This window comes from Arachis ipaensis, chromosome B5 (assembly GCF_059453495.1).
Source record: "Arachis ipaensis isolate K30076 ecotype BB chromosome B5, ASM5945349v1, whole genome shotgun sequence".
NCBI lineage: Eukaryota > Viridiplantae > Streptophyta > Magnoliopsida > Fabales > Fabaceae > Arachis > Arachis ipaensis.
Genome location: NC_142440.1, coordinates 66312270 through 66328565, shown reverse-complemented (window position 1 = coordinate 66328565; position 16296 = coordinate 66312270). Strand labels below are relative to the sequence as shown.

The window sequence follows — 16296 nt, the reverse complement described above, 5'->3', positions numbered from 1 at the left end:
AAATAAGGCGAATTAATCATTGTATGACTAGGATAGAAAGCCTATGATCTCAATTCTTGCCATGAATGTCTCTCTTTATTATTTGCTTCCTCTTATTTACTTGTCCTCTTTAATTACTTGCTTAATATACTTTTCTTGTCATTTATTTTAGTGCCCTTCTTATCAACCCAAAACCCCCTTTTACCCCTTCATAGCCAATAATTAGACACTTTATTGCAATTCCTTGTGAGACGACCCGGAGTCTAAATACTTCGGTTAATTCTTATTTGGGGTTTGTACACGTGACAACCTAAATTTTTGTATGTGAGGACTCTTTGTTGGTCTGGAACTATACTTGCAACGAGAATTCAATTGAGAAATTCTATATCAACAAAAGTTCACACATCAAAATGAAGGAATTGAGAGAGACTAAGTAAACCAATATTTCCTTTAAAGTTCAAGCATTGGTGGGTGTTCCAAGATAGTTCCAAGCACAAGTTCATACTAAGTGAGAGTGTGTATCATTTGTGAGTGTGTATCCAAGCAGAAGTTCATACTAAGTTCCTTTAAATTTTTTTTCTTGAAATATTTCCTTTAAAGTCCAACATAATTCTTTTAATGAAGTTGACTTTCTCCTCTTAAGTTCATACTAAGTGAGAGTGTGTATCATTTGGGTATGGAAAACTTGGGACATTGGTTGAGGTAAAAGTGTAATTTTTATTTTTGTTAAAAATATTGGGAATTGGATACATATTCATGCACTATACATAAAACCATATGCATTGATACATTTGTATATACTTTAGAAAAAAAATGATAAAGAAAAAGAAAAAGAACATATATATATATATATAATAAAAAATATAGAAAAAGAAAAAAAAGATAAATAAAAAGGGGACAAAAATGCCCCAAAGTAAAGTTCAATAAAAATCAAGGCATATGGAATGTGAATTAAAAAGAATGCATGAGTATGTGAAAAAGTGAGAATCATGGGTAGCTAGGTACTATATTAGAATTTTATAGGTTGTTATATAGGTTAGGTGAGAGCTTAGGCTAATCATAGATTCAAATTTCAAGCTCACTTGACCATATGCATCCTTACCTTTACCCTAGCCCGATTACAACCTATGAATAAGTCCTTATGATGAATGTATGCATGCATTGAATAATTGTTGATTGTTAAATGAAAAACAAATCATGGAAAGCATGATTAGAAGAGAATTGAGTGGATCGACCCTATATACTTGAGCGACTAGAGCGGATACACTTCCGGTGAGGGTTCGATGCTCAATTCCTTGTTCCTGGCTTTCATGAGCTTTCTTCTTGCAAGTCTATTTGAACTTCATTTTTACATTTTTGAATTGGTAGGATTTATGAATCATCATACTACTTAGCCCTACATGTGCATATGTGTTCTTGGAGATTGATTTACTTTTAACCAAGTAGATAGAAGTATTTTGCATTTAGTTGAATGCATGTAGATAGGTTATATAGTTTATTCGCATTGAATAAATGTTCATACCCTTTTTCTTGTCCTTCTTTATTTTTAGCATGAGGACATGCTTAGTTTAAGTGTGGGGAGATTTGATAAACCCCGATTTTGTGGTTTATCTTGTGCTTATTTTGGGGGATTTTATCACTTTTTTTCACATTTATTCAATGAAATAGCATGGTTTTGTAATTCTCCCTTGAATTATGCTTAAATGTGAAAACATGCTTTTTAGGCCCTAAAATTAGTAATTTTAACTCTATTTAATTCCATTCGATGCCTTGATGTGTTTGTTGAGTGATTTTAGGTTTATAAGGCAAGTATTGGATGGAAGGAATGAAGAAAAAGCATGCAAAGTGGGAGAACTCATGAAGAAATGGAGGAACCGTAAAGCTGTCAAGCCCGACCTCCTGGCACTCAATCAACCATAACTTGAGCTACAGAGGTCCAAATGAGGCGGTTCTAGTTGCGTTGGGAAGCTAACATTCGGGGCTTCGAAATGATATAAAATTTACCATATGTTATTTCGCGCTCAGGGGCGCGCATACGCCATGTACGCGTGCGCGCCGATGTTGTCCGTGGCCCACTAAAGTGAAATCGCCCCCAGCGATTTCTGAAGCACTTTGGGCCCAACCCAACTCATTTCTAATGCTATTTCATGCAGAATTCAAGCTTGGGAAAAGGGGGAGTAATGGTTTGGTAGCTTAACTTCATGTAGTTTAGTTTCTAGAGAGAGAAGCTCCCTCTTCTCTCTAGAATTAGGATTAGAATTTCTTAGATCTAGGTTTAATTCATGCTTTGATTTACTTTTCCTTTACAATTTCTTATTCCTCTACTCTTCCTCTCTCTAATTTTGTATTTCATTCTTGTGATTCTCTACTTTTATGTTCATGCACTTTTGTTTCTTCTATTTTCATTTCAATGCAATTTATGTTTTTATGTTCCTTTATTGTTCATTTGAGTTGTTGTTTAATTTCTTGCAATTGAGTAGTGTATATTTACTTTCCTTGCACTTTTTACTATGTCTTCCTTTTATGCCTTCCAAGTGCTCGATAAAATGCTTGGTTGGATTTTAGAGTAGAATTTTGTGCTCTTGGCTTGGGAAGGTAACTTAGGAACTCTTGAGTCACTAATGTCCAAGTGATTGACGATTGGGAGCCATTAATGCTAGATCTCACCAATTGATTAGGTGTAGAACTAGGACTTATGGACTTGGATTGATATAGCTCACTTGACTTTCCTCTACAATTAGTTAGGGGTTAACTTAGTGGGATTGATCCTTGCCAATTCTCATGTTGTGGTTAGTGATTAGGATAGAGATCCTTGACCACCTAACATTGTCAAGACCTTTTTGTTAGTTTATTTCCTTTGCCATTTATATTTCTTGTCCATCATCTCAAAAACCCCAAAATATACTCCATAACCAATAACAAGGCACTTTATTGCAATTCCTAGGGAGAACGACCCGAGGTTTAAATACTTCGGTTTATAAAATTTAGGGGTTTGTTACTTGTGACAACTCAAATTTTTGATGTGGGAATTGTTTGTTGGTTTAGAACTATGCTTACAATGAAGTAATTCTTTCTATAAGAAGAAAATCTAAACCATCGAGAAAATCTCATTATCAATGGACATAATTGAAGATCTCGTTCAAGGGGTCCTAGAGGAAGAGCAATGTGAAGTAATCAAAGAGCAAGATCAACAAGCTTCATGTGGCGAGCCACCACTAGAGACTATGGAAGAACCAATTATGCTGGACAAGACAAGTAAAATGGAAGTGGAGGCACCAAAATTGGAACTAAAAGCTCTGCCTCCAAGCTTGAAATATGCTTACTTGGGTAACAACAACACATACCCAGTGATCATCAATTCAAGTTTGACTGAACAACAAGAAGAGAAGCTAATCCAATTGCTGAAACAACACAAAGATGCTATAGGGTGGACACTTTCAGATATAAAGGGAATAACCCTTTTAATGTGCATGCACAAAATCCTACTTGAAGAAGGTAAAAAGCCCTCAAGATAGCAACAGAGAAGGTTAAACCCTACAATGAATGAAGTAGTGCAAAAGGAGGTGTTGAAGTTGTGGCAAGTAGGGGTGATTTATCCAATCTCAGACAGCCCTTGGGTAAGCCCAATACAAGTAGTCCCCAAGAAAGGAGGGATCACTGTTGTGCCAAATGAGAAGAATGAATTGATACCAACAAGAACAATGACTGGCTGGCACATGTGCATAGACTATAGGAAGCTTAATGAGGCTACCAGGAAGGATCACTTCCCCTTGCCTTTCATGGACCAGATGCTAGAAAGACTTGCGGGACATGACTATTATTGCTTTTTGGACGATTATTCTGGTTACCACCAAATAGTTGTAGACCCCAAGGAACAAGAGAAAACCTCATTTACTTGTCCCTATGGTGTCTTTGCTTATAGGAGAATGCCCTTTGGATTGTGCAATGCACCTGCAACATTCCAAAGGTGCATGCTCTCTATATTTTCAGACATGATTGAAAGATTCATTGAGGTGTTTATAGATGACTTTTCTGTATTTGGTGATTCATATTCTAAGTGCTTACACCACTTGGCCTTAGTGCTAAAAAGATGCCAAGAAACCAACCTCATTTTGAATTGGGAGAAGTGCCACTTTATGGTTACAGAGGGGGTGGTTCTTGGTCATAAGATCTCAAAAAGAGGCATAGAGGTGGACACGGCCAAGGTGAAGGTGATTGAAAAGTTACCCACACCTTGCAATGTCAAAGCAATTAGAAGTTTTCTAGGACATGCTGGTTTTTATAGAAGGTTCATTAGAGATTTTTCAAAGATTTCCAAATATTTAAGTAACTTGCTTGTCTCTAATGTACCTTTTATCTTCGATAGAGAATGCATGCTAACCTTTGATGAGCTTAAAAATAGACTTTCCTCTGCACCTATCATAGACCACCTTGCTGGGATTTACCTTTTGAGTTGATGTGTGATGAATCAGACTTTGCTGTTGGTGCTGCTTTAGGACAAAGGAGAGATAAGTTGGTGCATGTTATTTATTATGGTAGCGAAGTCCTCAATGAGAATCAAAGGAATTACACCACTATAGTGAAGGAACTTCTTGCCATAGTCTTTGCATTTGATAAGTTTAGATCATATCTTATTGGTTCTAAAGTCATTGTGTTTACTAACCATGTGATGAGCGGATAATTTATACGCTTTTTGGCATTGTTTTTACATAGTTTTTAGTATGATTTAGTTAGTTTTTAGTATATTTTTATTAGTTTTTAAATAAAAATCACATTTCTGGACTTTACTGTGAGTTTGTGTGTTTTTCTATGATTTCAGGTATTTTCAGGCTGAAATTGAGGGACTTGAGCAAAAATCATATTCGGAGGTTGAAGAAGGACTGCAGATGCTGTTGGATTTTGACCTCTCTGCACTCAAAGTGGATTTTTTGGAGCCCCAGGAGTCCCAATGGCGCGCTCTCAATTGCGTTGGAAAGTAGACATCCAGGGCTTTCCAGCAATATATAATAGTCCATACTTTGCCCAAGTTTAGACGACGCAAACTGGCGTTCAACGCCAGCCTTCTGCCCTATTCTAGAGTTAAACGCCAGAAATAGGTTGCAAAGCAGAGTTAAACGCCAGAAACAGGTTACAAACTGGCGTTTAACTCCAGGAAGACCTCTACACGTGAAAGCTTCAATGCTCAGCCCAAGCACACATCAAGTGGGCCCGAAATTGGATTTCTGCATCATTTACTCATTTCTGTAACCCTAGTAACTAGTTTAGTATAAATAGAACTTTTTACTATCATGTTAAGGGTCGGATCTTTGATCAGTTTTATGCTATCTTAGACCTTTAGGGAGGCTAGCCATTCGGCCATGCCTGGACCTTGTTCTTATGTATTTTCAACGGTAGAGTTTCTACACACCATAGATTAAGGTGTGGAGCTTTGCTGTTCCTCATGAATTAATGCAAAGTACTATTGTTTTTCTATTCAATTCAAGCCTATTTCTTCTCTAAGATATTCATTCGCACACAAGAACATGATGAATGTGATGATTATGTGACGCTCATCATCATTCTCAATTATGAACGCATGCTTGACAAACACTTCCGTTCTACATGTAAACAAGCTTGAATGTATATCTCTTAGCCTTCTGATCGTGAGATCAGAGTCTTCGTGGTATAGGCTAGAATTATTGGCGGCCATTCTTGAGGTCCGAAAATTCTAAACCTTGTCTGTGGTATTCCGAGTAGGATCTGGGAAGGGATAGCTGTGACGAGCTTCAAACTCGCAAGTGCTGGGGGCGTAGTGACAGACGCAAAAGGATTACTGAATCCTATTCCAGCAGGATCGAGAACCGAGAGATGATTAGCCATGCGGTGACAGTGCATTTTGAACCATTTTTACTGAGAGGACGGGATGTAGCCATTGACAACGGTGATGCCCTACATAAAGCTTGCCATGGAAAGGAGTATGAAGGATTGGATGAAAGCAGTAGGAAAGCAGAGATTCAGAAGGAACTAAGCACCTCTATACGCTTATCTGAAATTCTCACCAATGAATTACATAAGTATCTCTATCTTTATTTTATGTTTTATTTATCTTTTAATTATTAAAACTCTACAACCATTTGAATCCGCCTGACTGAGATTTACAAGGTGACCATAGCTTGCTTCAAGCCGACAATCTCCGTGGGATCGACCCTTACTCACGTAAGGTTTATTACTTGGATAATCCAGTGCACTTGCTGGTTAGTTGTGTAAAGTTGTGACAAAGAATTAAGATTATGAACGTGCGTATTAAGTTTTCAGCGCCGTTACCAAGGAATGAACGATCACGATTTTGCCATACCACCATGCAGCTCTTAAATACTTACTTACCAAACAAGGGTCCAAGCCTAAATTGATAAGGTGGGTCTTGCTACTTTAAGAATTCAACATAGAGATTAAAGATAGAAGTGGAGCAGAGAACAAGGTGGCTGCCACCTATCAAGAATCCTACATGAAGAGGATGAAGCACAACAGTTTAAAGTGAATGAGAGCTTTCCTGATGAGCAGTTGATGATGATCTAAGAAGCTCCTTGGTTTGCAGACATAGCCAATTTCAAGGCTAATGGAGAGCTACCAACTGACATCAACAAACACATGAGGAGAAAGCTACTCAAAGATGCTAAACACTACATTTGGGATGAGCCTTGATGGTTTGGGAACGAAATTTCAACACCAAAGACTCACCGGCAAGTATACCGGGTTGCATCAAGTAGTAAAACTCACTTAGAGTGAGGTCGATCCCACAGGGATTGATGGATCAAGCAACTTTAGTGGGTGATTAGTTTAGTCAAGCTAACATTGAAGTGAAATTTGATGGAATGTAGCCAACAGAAAGTAAATGGCAGTGAATTAAAAGTTGCAGAAAGTAAATAAGCAAAATCTTAAATGACAAGAAATGTAAATTGCATGAAATGTAAAAGGGGAGTGGGTGCCGGAAATTAAAGAAAGCAATAGATAAAGCAACTGGAAATTTAAATGAAACCAGTAAACAGAACTTAGAACAATTGCCTAAGAGTTAAATTGCATGGAAAGTAAAAGGAATTGGGTGCTGGAAATTAAAATTCAACAGAAAAATGTAGAGAGTAATCAATCAAAGAAGTGTAAGATGAAGTGAATCTGCAAAATATCTAAATAGCAAGGTAAAATTGCTTTAAGACAAAACAGAAAGTGAAATGTAGCTCAATTGTAATAACTAAAAGAAAGTTGAAGATCTCAAGGGTGGAGGAGACTAGAAAACAAGTCCAGATCTCAAGTCCTTCCTTGATCCAACAAGAACAATTGCAAAAGAAGTAGAAGAACAAATTCAGAAGAAGTAAAGATGAAAATAGTAAAGAGAATTTAAATCCCAAATCACAATTTCTTGAATTATGCAGACAAATAGACAGAGAGAGATCTCAAAGTGAGATTGAAATAGAATTTCTTGAATTCTCCACCCAAGATCCAAAACAAAGAGTAAAAAATGCAGAAGCAAGAACAAGAAAGAAGAGAGATCAATTCTCCTTCCCAATTCCCAAAAATCATATTCAAAGAAGAAAATTAAGAGAGGTCCTACTACCACTGCTCTCTAGTAAAGCTAGCCTCCTTTACAAAAATAAAAATGATGCCTTATATAGGCTTTTTACAAAAATGAAAGTGAAATTAAAAACAAATTAAAATTAAATGAAATTCCTATTTTAACTATCTCTTGTGCCTTTGAGTGATGATAATGGGCTTTGCTTCCTTTGGATTTGGGTTGAAGTTGGCCCTAATTGATCACTCTTGGTCTTGAGGAGAAATCTGCGTGTAAATTGGATTGTTGGTGCTTCACGTTTGAGTCAATGTTTGGGGGGCAAACGTGGACTCAAACGTCTTTGCAAGGAAGTTAGCAAAAACCAGCAATCTGCTGTCATTGGCGTTTGACCTCAAGTTTGAGGTCAAACGTGAGCGCAAACGTTGAAGCTTCTCCAAGGCAATCTTCAGCCAACGTTTGACCTCACGTTTGAGGCAAACGTTGGCGCAAACGTGGCTCCTCCTCCAGAGTGTTCTTAAGCCAACGTTTAACCTCACGTTTGAGGCAAACGTTGGCACAAACATTGAGCTCTTCCCAGGGTATTCCTTAGCCAATGTTTGGCCTCACGTTTGAGGCAAACGTTGGTGCAAACGTTGAGCTCCTCGAAGCCTTTTTTCCTTGTCACATTGTAGCGCTCGGTTCATGAAACGCTTGCTGCCTTTGCTTTCATTGGCTTAGCTTTAATGCATGCTTTCATAAATTAAATGGATTACGTTAAAGCATGATGGCTTTAGTAGCATTGATAATGAAATGCATGCTTTAATAACTCAATGGCATTAGTGGAATGAAAATGCATGCTGTGCTTTCATTCAATTCATTCTAAATACGATGTAAGCCTTGGTTATTAATTCATGCATCCATATTAATAATTAAATGCATGCTTTCATTAATTCCTTGTCAAAGGATTGATGTAATATTACTTGCATGCATTCTTCGGCCTTATTAGCCAATTGGTGAACGCTAGTGTTCATTCATGCAACGCCATGCATGCATAAGGCATTAATGCATGCCATGGTTTCATGGTCATGGGCCACGCTTTTAAAAGCGTGGCCTAAGGCTCCAAAGCGTGCTCAACTTCAAAGTGTGCCCAAAATTTCTCTTTTCTTCTTTTTAGTTTATTTTATGCTCTTTTGCTTCTTTTTCTTTTTATTTCCTACAAAATTTATCAAATCAAAAGATCAAGGAAATATACCATTTAAGCACAAAAGAATGTAATATTTAAGCACTAATTATCAATTTCTTGTATGAAAAAGCATAGAAAAACATGACATGGTGACATGTCATCAAGCCTTATCTATTCAAAAAGGGTGCTGATGGGATCTTGAGAAGGTGTATTTCCCATGAGGAAGGGCAAGAAATCCTATGGCAATTTCATGGATCTGCATATGGAGGCCATTTTAATGGGGAAAGAACTGCAGCCAATGTGCTACAGTGTGGATTTTATTGGCCAATAATATTCAAGGATGCAAAGGACTTGGTAACAAGATGCAATAAATGCCAAAGAGCTGGAAATCTACCCAAGAAAAATGAGATGCCACAGAGGTTTATAATGGAATTGGAGTTGTTCGATGTGTGGGAAATTGATTTCATGGGGCCATTCCCCTCGACACACTCAAATAACTATATATTGGTGGCTGTAGATTATGTGTTAAAGTGGGTAGAAGCCATAGCCACAGCAACAAATGATAACAAGGTTGTGATAAGCATCTTGAGAAAAAATATCTTCAGATGATTTGGAGTTCCTAGAGCCCTTATTAGTGATGGAGGGACACACTTCTACAATAAACAACTTGAAGCACTCCTCCTTAAATATGGTGTAAAGCACAAAGTGGAAACTTCATACCATCCACAGACTAATGGGCAAGCTAAAATCTCAAACAGAGAGCTCAGCAGAATCCTTGAAAAAACTGTTGGAAGCTCAAGAAAGGATTGGTCTAAAAAGCTGGATGATGCATTATGGGCCTATAGGACAGCTTTCAAGACACCTATTGGGATATCTCCATACCAACTGGTGTTTAGGAAGGCTTGTCATCTAACAGTAGAGCTTGAACATAAAGCATTTTGGGCTCTAAAGATATTGAATTTTGACAATCAAGCTATTGGAGAAAGGAGGCTACTACAACTCAATGAGCTGGAAGAGTTCAGGAATCAAGCTTATAAGAATGCTAAGATCTACAAGGAGAACACAAAGAAGTGGCATGATCAAAAGATAGCAAGAAGAGAGTTTGTAGAAGGTCAAAATGTGCTGCTATACAACTCTAGGCTCAAGTTCTTCCCAGGGAAGCTAAAGTCAAGGTGGTCTGGACCCCTCACCATCCTTAAGGTGTCTCCCTATGGTCATATAGAGCTCATGGAGGACAAGACACAGAGGACTTTTACTGTGAATGGCCACAGGCTTAAGCACTACTTGGGGGACTCTTTGGAGGAGCAGAGAGTGAGCTACAACCTTAGCTAAGAAGGAAGAAACGTCAAGCTAGTAACGCTAAAGAAGCGCTGGTTGGGAGGCACCCCAACACTCATATCCTTTTGAATTCTTGCTTTCTAGAAGTAGCTTAAGATTGTTGATTTAGGTAGTTTAAGTTGCAGCTTAATCCTTTTGATTTCTTGCTTTCTAGAAGTAGTTGTAATTGGTAGGTGATGCCAGGGCATTTTGGCCAGTTTCACTGACCTTTTCTTTATGGTTTTAGGGTAGTTTCATGCACTTTCTTAGGAAATAAGCATGTTTTGGGTAAATAATCATTTACATCTTGATTCAAGCAAACATTGTGAATTTTATACGATTTCATGAGAATTATGCATGAATTGAATGATAAATTGAATGATGCATGATCTCATGGGTTAGAACCTAGCTTTGATGCACTTTATTTGCTTGATTTCAGGACAAAGGAAGCAAGGAAGATGCCACGTTAGTCCAACTAACGTGACCATTAACGTGGAAAGGAGGCTAGCTTACAACGTTAATGAGAAAAGTGAACACCAATAACGCTTTCGTGAGCCATCATAGCCCACGTTAGTGTCCACGTTAACTACGTTAACATTGAAGCTAACGTGGAAAAAAAGTGAAGCTCCAACGTTAGTGGTAAAAGTGAATTCCACTAACGTTGGGGATAGGGGCACACTTAGCCACGTTAAGAGTCACTTTAACTACATTAACGTGCATTCTAACGTGGGAGAAGCAATGAAGAGCCAACGTTAGTGACACTCACCTATGTCACTAACGTTGGACTAAGCCTCTATTAGCCACGTTAGTTGCTACGTTAATTGCATTAACATGGAAGCTAACGTGGAAGAAAGGAATGATGAGCCAACATTAGTGACACTCACCTTTGTCACTAACGTTGGAGATGGCTATTACTACCACGTTAGAAGTCACGTTAACCTAAGTAATGTGAACTCTAACATGGGAAGAAGGGTGTTTGGAGCGTTAGTGACAAAGGTAAATGTCACTAACGCTCTCGAAGTTGAGGCATACCCACGTTAAGAGTCACGTTAGCTACACTAATGTGAACTCTAACGTAGGGAAGAAGGGGCCAAGGGCAACGTTATTGGCAAAGGTAAACGCCAATAACGCTCGCGGTTAGTGGTCACGTTAGTGCCACTAACGTTGAAGTTAACGTAACTCATCTTGGGCAAGGAACGTTAGTGCAAAAGGTGATTGTCACTAACGTTCTCGAACCCACATTTTCACTTAACGTTAACGCCACTAACGTCCTAGCCAAAGTCCATGCCTACTTCACACTTTCTCTGCAAGTAAAGCTGAGCCCACTGAAGATTCCAAACTGCTTTAACTCAAGATCCAAAGGCCCATATCCAAGACTTGAAGAGCCAACTGGAAGATCAGAAGAGTAGTATATATAGGGGTAGTTTTGAACTAGAGAGGAGCTTTTGGGATTGAGAGGACTACTCTCTGTATAATTTTACTTTCTCTGCAACTTCTAGTTTTACTTCAGAATGTACTCTCCATCTTTGCTTTCCATTCCCAGAGCCATGAACAACTAAACCCCTTTCATTGGGTTAGGGAGCTCTGTTGTAATTTGATGGATCAATAATAGTTTTCATTATTCTTCTTCTTTCTTTTCTCTTGATTTTACTTGAAAGCTTTCAATCTTCATCCAATTGGATAGTTGTCTTGGAAAAGAAACTATTCATACTTGGATCTCTTCTGAACCTTGGAAAAGGAATGAAGAGATCATGCTAGAAATGTTTTCTCATGTTGGACCAAATTGGGGTTTCGGCGGATATGGTGACATATAATTCTCCCAATACTTTGATTTAGAAATACATGTGGTATAATCAGTGACCGCACCTCATCTCTTCTCATGAGCAATTAGACCAAGAAATTGGCTATAGATCAAGATTTGAGAGATTGAGTTACCAAGGAATTGGAATTCAATCACTTAAGATTGCCAAGGAGATCAATGAATGCATTGATTGAGGAAGAGATGAGAATGAACTTGATTTGGAGAATGCAACATCTCCTAAGCCCAATGAATTCCCCATTTCTGATCTTCCCATTCTCTTTAGTTTCTGCCATTTACTTTCATGCTAAATTCCCCATTCCCCATTTAAGATTCAGCAATTTACTTTCCGTCATTTATATTCAGCTCTTTATTTCCAGCATTTACATTTTCTGCCATTTACTTTCTCGCCATTTAATTTCCTATAATTCTCATATCAAATTCTGCTTAGCTCAACTAGAACATTCCTCCAATTAAAGTTGCTTGACCAATCAATCCCTGTGGGATTCGACTCACTCTATTGTGAGTTTTTACTTGACGACAATTCGGTATACTTGCCGAGGGAAATCTGTTGAGAGATAAGTTTCCGTGCATCAAGTTTATGGCGCCGTTGCCGGGGATTGATTTTGTATCAACAATGATTAAATTGGTGGATAACTAGATTGAGCACTTTTATTTTGTTTGATTTAATTCCATTTGAGTAATTTACTTTCAGTTTTAGTTATTTCCTTCCCTTTACCTCTCACCCATTTGTGGTGCTATCTGCATATTATTTTTTTTACTATTTCGTCCACTGACCCACTAACTGTTTGATATATTGCATCACTCACACTAACAGCATTTCTACAGAAAATACTGTCTGCATCTACCCTTTTTGCTTTTGCCTTATTGGTTGTATGACAGGTAGAAGAAGCGGGGCTTCAACTTCCTTTGATTCTGAACCTGAGAGGACCTTCCTTAGATTAAGGAGGGAAGCAAGAGGGAAGAAAGTAGTTGGTGCTGAGGAAGAGGAAGAGTACTTTGAACTAGACATGGATGAGAATATGGAGAACCATCATGAAGAAGAGGCTCACAACCATGGCAGAGAAGGTCCAGCGCATCATGCTGGGCAAGAGAGAAGAGTTCTAGGATCCTACATCAATCCAAACCCAGGAAACTGTGGAAGTAGCATCCAAAAGCCAACCATACATGCCAACAACTTTGAACTAAAGCCACAGCTCATCACCCTTGTTCAGAACAATTGTTTATTCGGAGGAAGTGTTCAAGAAGATCCCAATCAACATCTAACCACCTTCTTGAGGATATGTGACACTGTGAAGTCTAATGGTGTTCATCATGACACCTACAGACTACTTCTATTCCCCTTTTCACTCAAGGACAAGGCATCTAAATGGCTGGAATCCTTCCCGAAGGAGAGCTTAACAACCTGGGAAGATGTGGTAAACAAATTCTTGGCGAGATTCTATCCTCCTCAAAGAATCAACAGGTTGAGAGCTGAGGTTCAAACTTTCAGGCTGCAAAATGGTGAGACTCTATGTGAAGCATGGGAGAGATTTAAAGACTTGACAAGAAGATGCCCGCCAGATATGTTCAATGAATGGGTACAGCTGCACATTTTCTATGAAGGTCTTTCTTATGAATCAAAGAAGGCAGTAGACCACTCATCCGGGGGATCTCTGAACAAGAAGAAGACCATTGAAGAAGCCATGGATGTCATTGAGACTGTAGCTGAGAATGACTACTTCTATGCTTCTGAAAGAGGCAACACTAGAGGAGTGATAGAGCTAAACAATGTGGATGCACTGCTAGCTCAAAACAAGATGATTACCAAGTAATTGGCTGACCTCACCAAGAAGATGGAGAGGAATCAAGTAGCAGCAATCACCACTTCAGCAGCAACTCAAGAAAGAGTGAATGAAGAAGCAGAGGGTAGTCAGGAGCAAGCCAACTACATTGGAAATTCACCTAGGCAGAACCATGACCCATACTCCAAAACGTATAATCCTGGCTGGAGGAACCACCCAAACTTTGGGTGGGGAAATCAACAAGACCAAAGCCAAGATCAGAGACGCCACAACCCCAATAACAATGCAGCTCACTAACATCCCACACAGAGATCATATCAGCACTCACCTAACAACACATCTCAACATCCATACCAAAGCCAAAATGGCCCTTCTCATCCCTCCAATCTCAACTCTCCATCATCGGAAGAAAGACTATCAAGGATTGAGACTCTACTTGAAGGCATATGTAAGGAAATCCAAGATAACAAGGTGTTCAAGGAGGAGGTGCGAGCCAATATCAAAAATCAGGGAGACACCATCAAGAGGTTGGAGTTTCAAGTGGCATACCTCTCTGAGAAGATTCCCAAACCTACTGATAGCTTTCCAAGTGACACAGAGAAGAACCCGAGAGGTGAAGCAAAGAAGGTCAGATGGAAAGATTACAAGATGGTCACTATAAGTGATAAGGGTACTGAGGAAGAGCTGAACAACCATTTAAAACAACCTGGAGATACCTCAGTAGAGACACAAGAAGAAGATCACCAAGAAACCACACTTACACAGAAGGAGCTGCTGAAACTCTATGCACCTTTTCCCCAAAGACTCAAGGGTGGTGTAGAAAAAAGAATATACTCAAAGTTCCTTGATATGTTTGCATCTCTCCATGTAAACATACCATTCATCAAGGCTCTCCAACAAATGCCCTCATACATTAAGTATATGAAAGAGCTGCTGACCAGGAAAAGCTCACTTAAAAGAGGGCAAACAATAGTGATGAATAAGGAGTGCAGTGCTCTTATTCAACCAGAGTTGCCTACAAAAAGGAGGGACCCAGGGAGTTTTCACATCCCCTGTGCCATAGGAGAAACAATATTTGACAAAGGACTCTGTGATCTGGGAGCAAACATCAACTTAATGCTTTTATCTCTCATGAAGAAGCTGCAGATCAATGAGCTAATACCTACAGACATAGTCATCAGGCTGGCTGACAAAAATCAAAAACAAGCAGTGGGGGTGGTTGAAAACGTAATGGTAAAGGTTGGGAACTACTTCCTTCCTACATACTTTGTCATATTGGAAATGGAAGAAAGTCACATCCACCCAATCATATTGGGAAGACCGTTCCTAGCTATAGCCAGAGCGCTCATAGATGTGGAGCGAGGAGAGTTAATACTGAGGATACATGATGAACATCTCGCATTCAATGTCTTCAAACCCTCACAAGAGGGAGATCAGGAAAACAAGGAACCAATGAAAGAGCATGACAAAGCACTTGTGGAAGAAACAAGCATTGAAGCACAGGGAATTCCTTTGGTTAATGAACAAGACAGTCAGTAGTTACCACAGCTAAAGGAAACTCAAGTGGAGCCAAAACCACCAGAATCATATGAGACCAGCAACAAAGTCTCCCTAGGAAAAGAGACCACAAAGAGCAGGAAAACAGCAAAAGAAACAAAGAAGAAGGCACCAAGGAGATGGAGGAACAAGAAGATCCCTACAGAGGATTTCTCTCCAGGGAATAAAGTGATCTCAGCCTACTTCCTAGACATCCCACCTCATCTCCCCACCATCCCATCTCAGTTACCTAAGGTTTTTACCATCAACAAAGTTCTCTCCCTAAAAGATGTGGAGATCCTTGATGAAGCCAATGTATATAGGTTTACTGCATGAGGGGAAGATCTGAAGCATTACCAACCATCCTGGCAAAGGCAGAACGTCAAGCTAGTGACGCTAAAGAAGCGCTTCATGGGAGGCAACCCATGTTTTACATGCTTTTAAAGTAGTTAATAAAGCAAGGTTCATGAATTTCAAAACAAATTTGACATGCACTTGAATGAATCCTTTTATGCAACATATAGTGAAGAACAAGTTTGGTGTTCAAGGCACACTAAGAGAACATAAATGTAACTCATATCATGTCACTCTGATGCACGGAAACTTGTTTCTCAACAAATTTCCTTCGGCAAGTATACCGAATTGTCGTCAAGTAAAAACTCACAGTAGAGTGAGGTCAAATTCCACAGGGATTGATTGGTCAAGCAACTTTAATTGGAAGAATGTTCTAGTTGAGCTAAGCAGAAAGTGAGTTGAGAATTGTAGGAAATTAAATGGCGGGAAAGTAAATAGCAGAAAATAAATGACGAGAAGTGAATTGCAAATCTTAAATAGGGAAGGGAAGTTTAGCATGAAAATAAATGGCAATAAGTAAAGAGAATGGGTAAGATCAGAAATGGGGAATTCATTGGGCTTAGGAGATGTTGCATTCTCCGGATCCAGTTCGTTTTCATCTCTTCCTCAATCAATGCATTCATTGATCTCCTTTGCAATCTTAAGTGATTGAATTCCAATTCCTTAGTAATTCAATCTCTCAAATCAAATCAATAACCAATTCCTTGGTCAAATTGCACATGAGAAGAGATGAAATGTGGTCACTGATTATACCATATGTATTTCCAAATCAAAGTATTGGGAGAATTGTATGTCACCATAT

The 16296-nt window shown here is 38.8% G+C and overlaps 1 non-coding gene across 1 annotated transcript; it reads right to left on the bottom strand.

Moving 5' to 3' along the window:
* Positions 1–13283: 13283 nt before the first annotated feature.
* On the bottom strand, positions 13284–13390 carry LOC148564496 (small nucleolar RNA R71). Its single transcript, XR_015885438.1, has one exon. It is a non-coding gene; the product is annotated as a small nucleolar RNA R71 (small nucleolar RNA).
* Positions 13391–16296: the final 2906 nt, after the last annotated feature.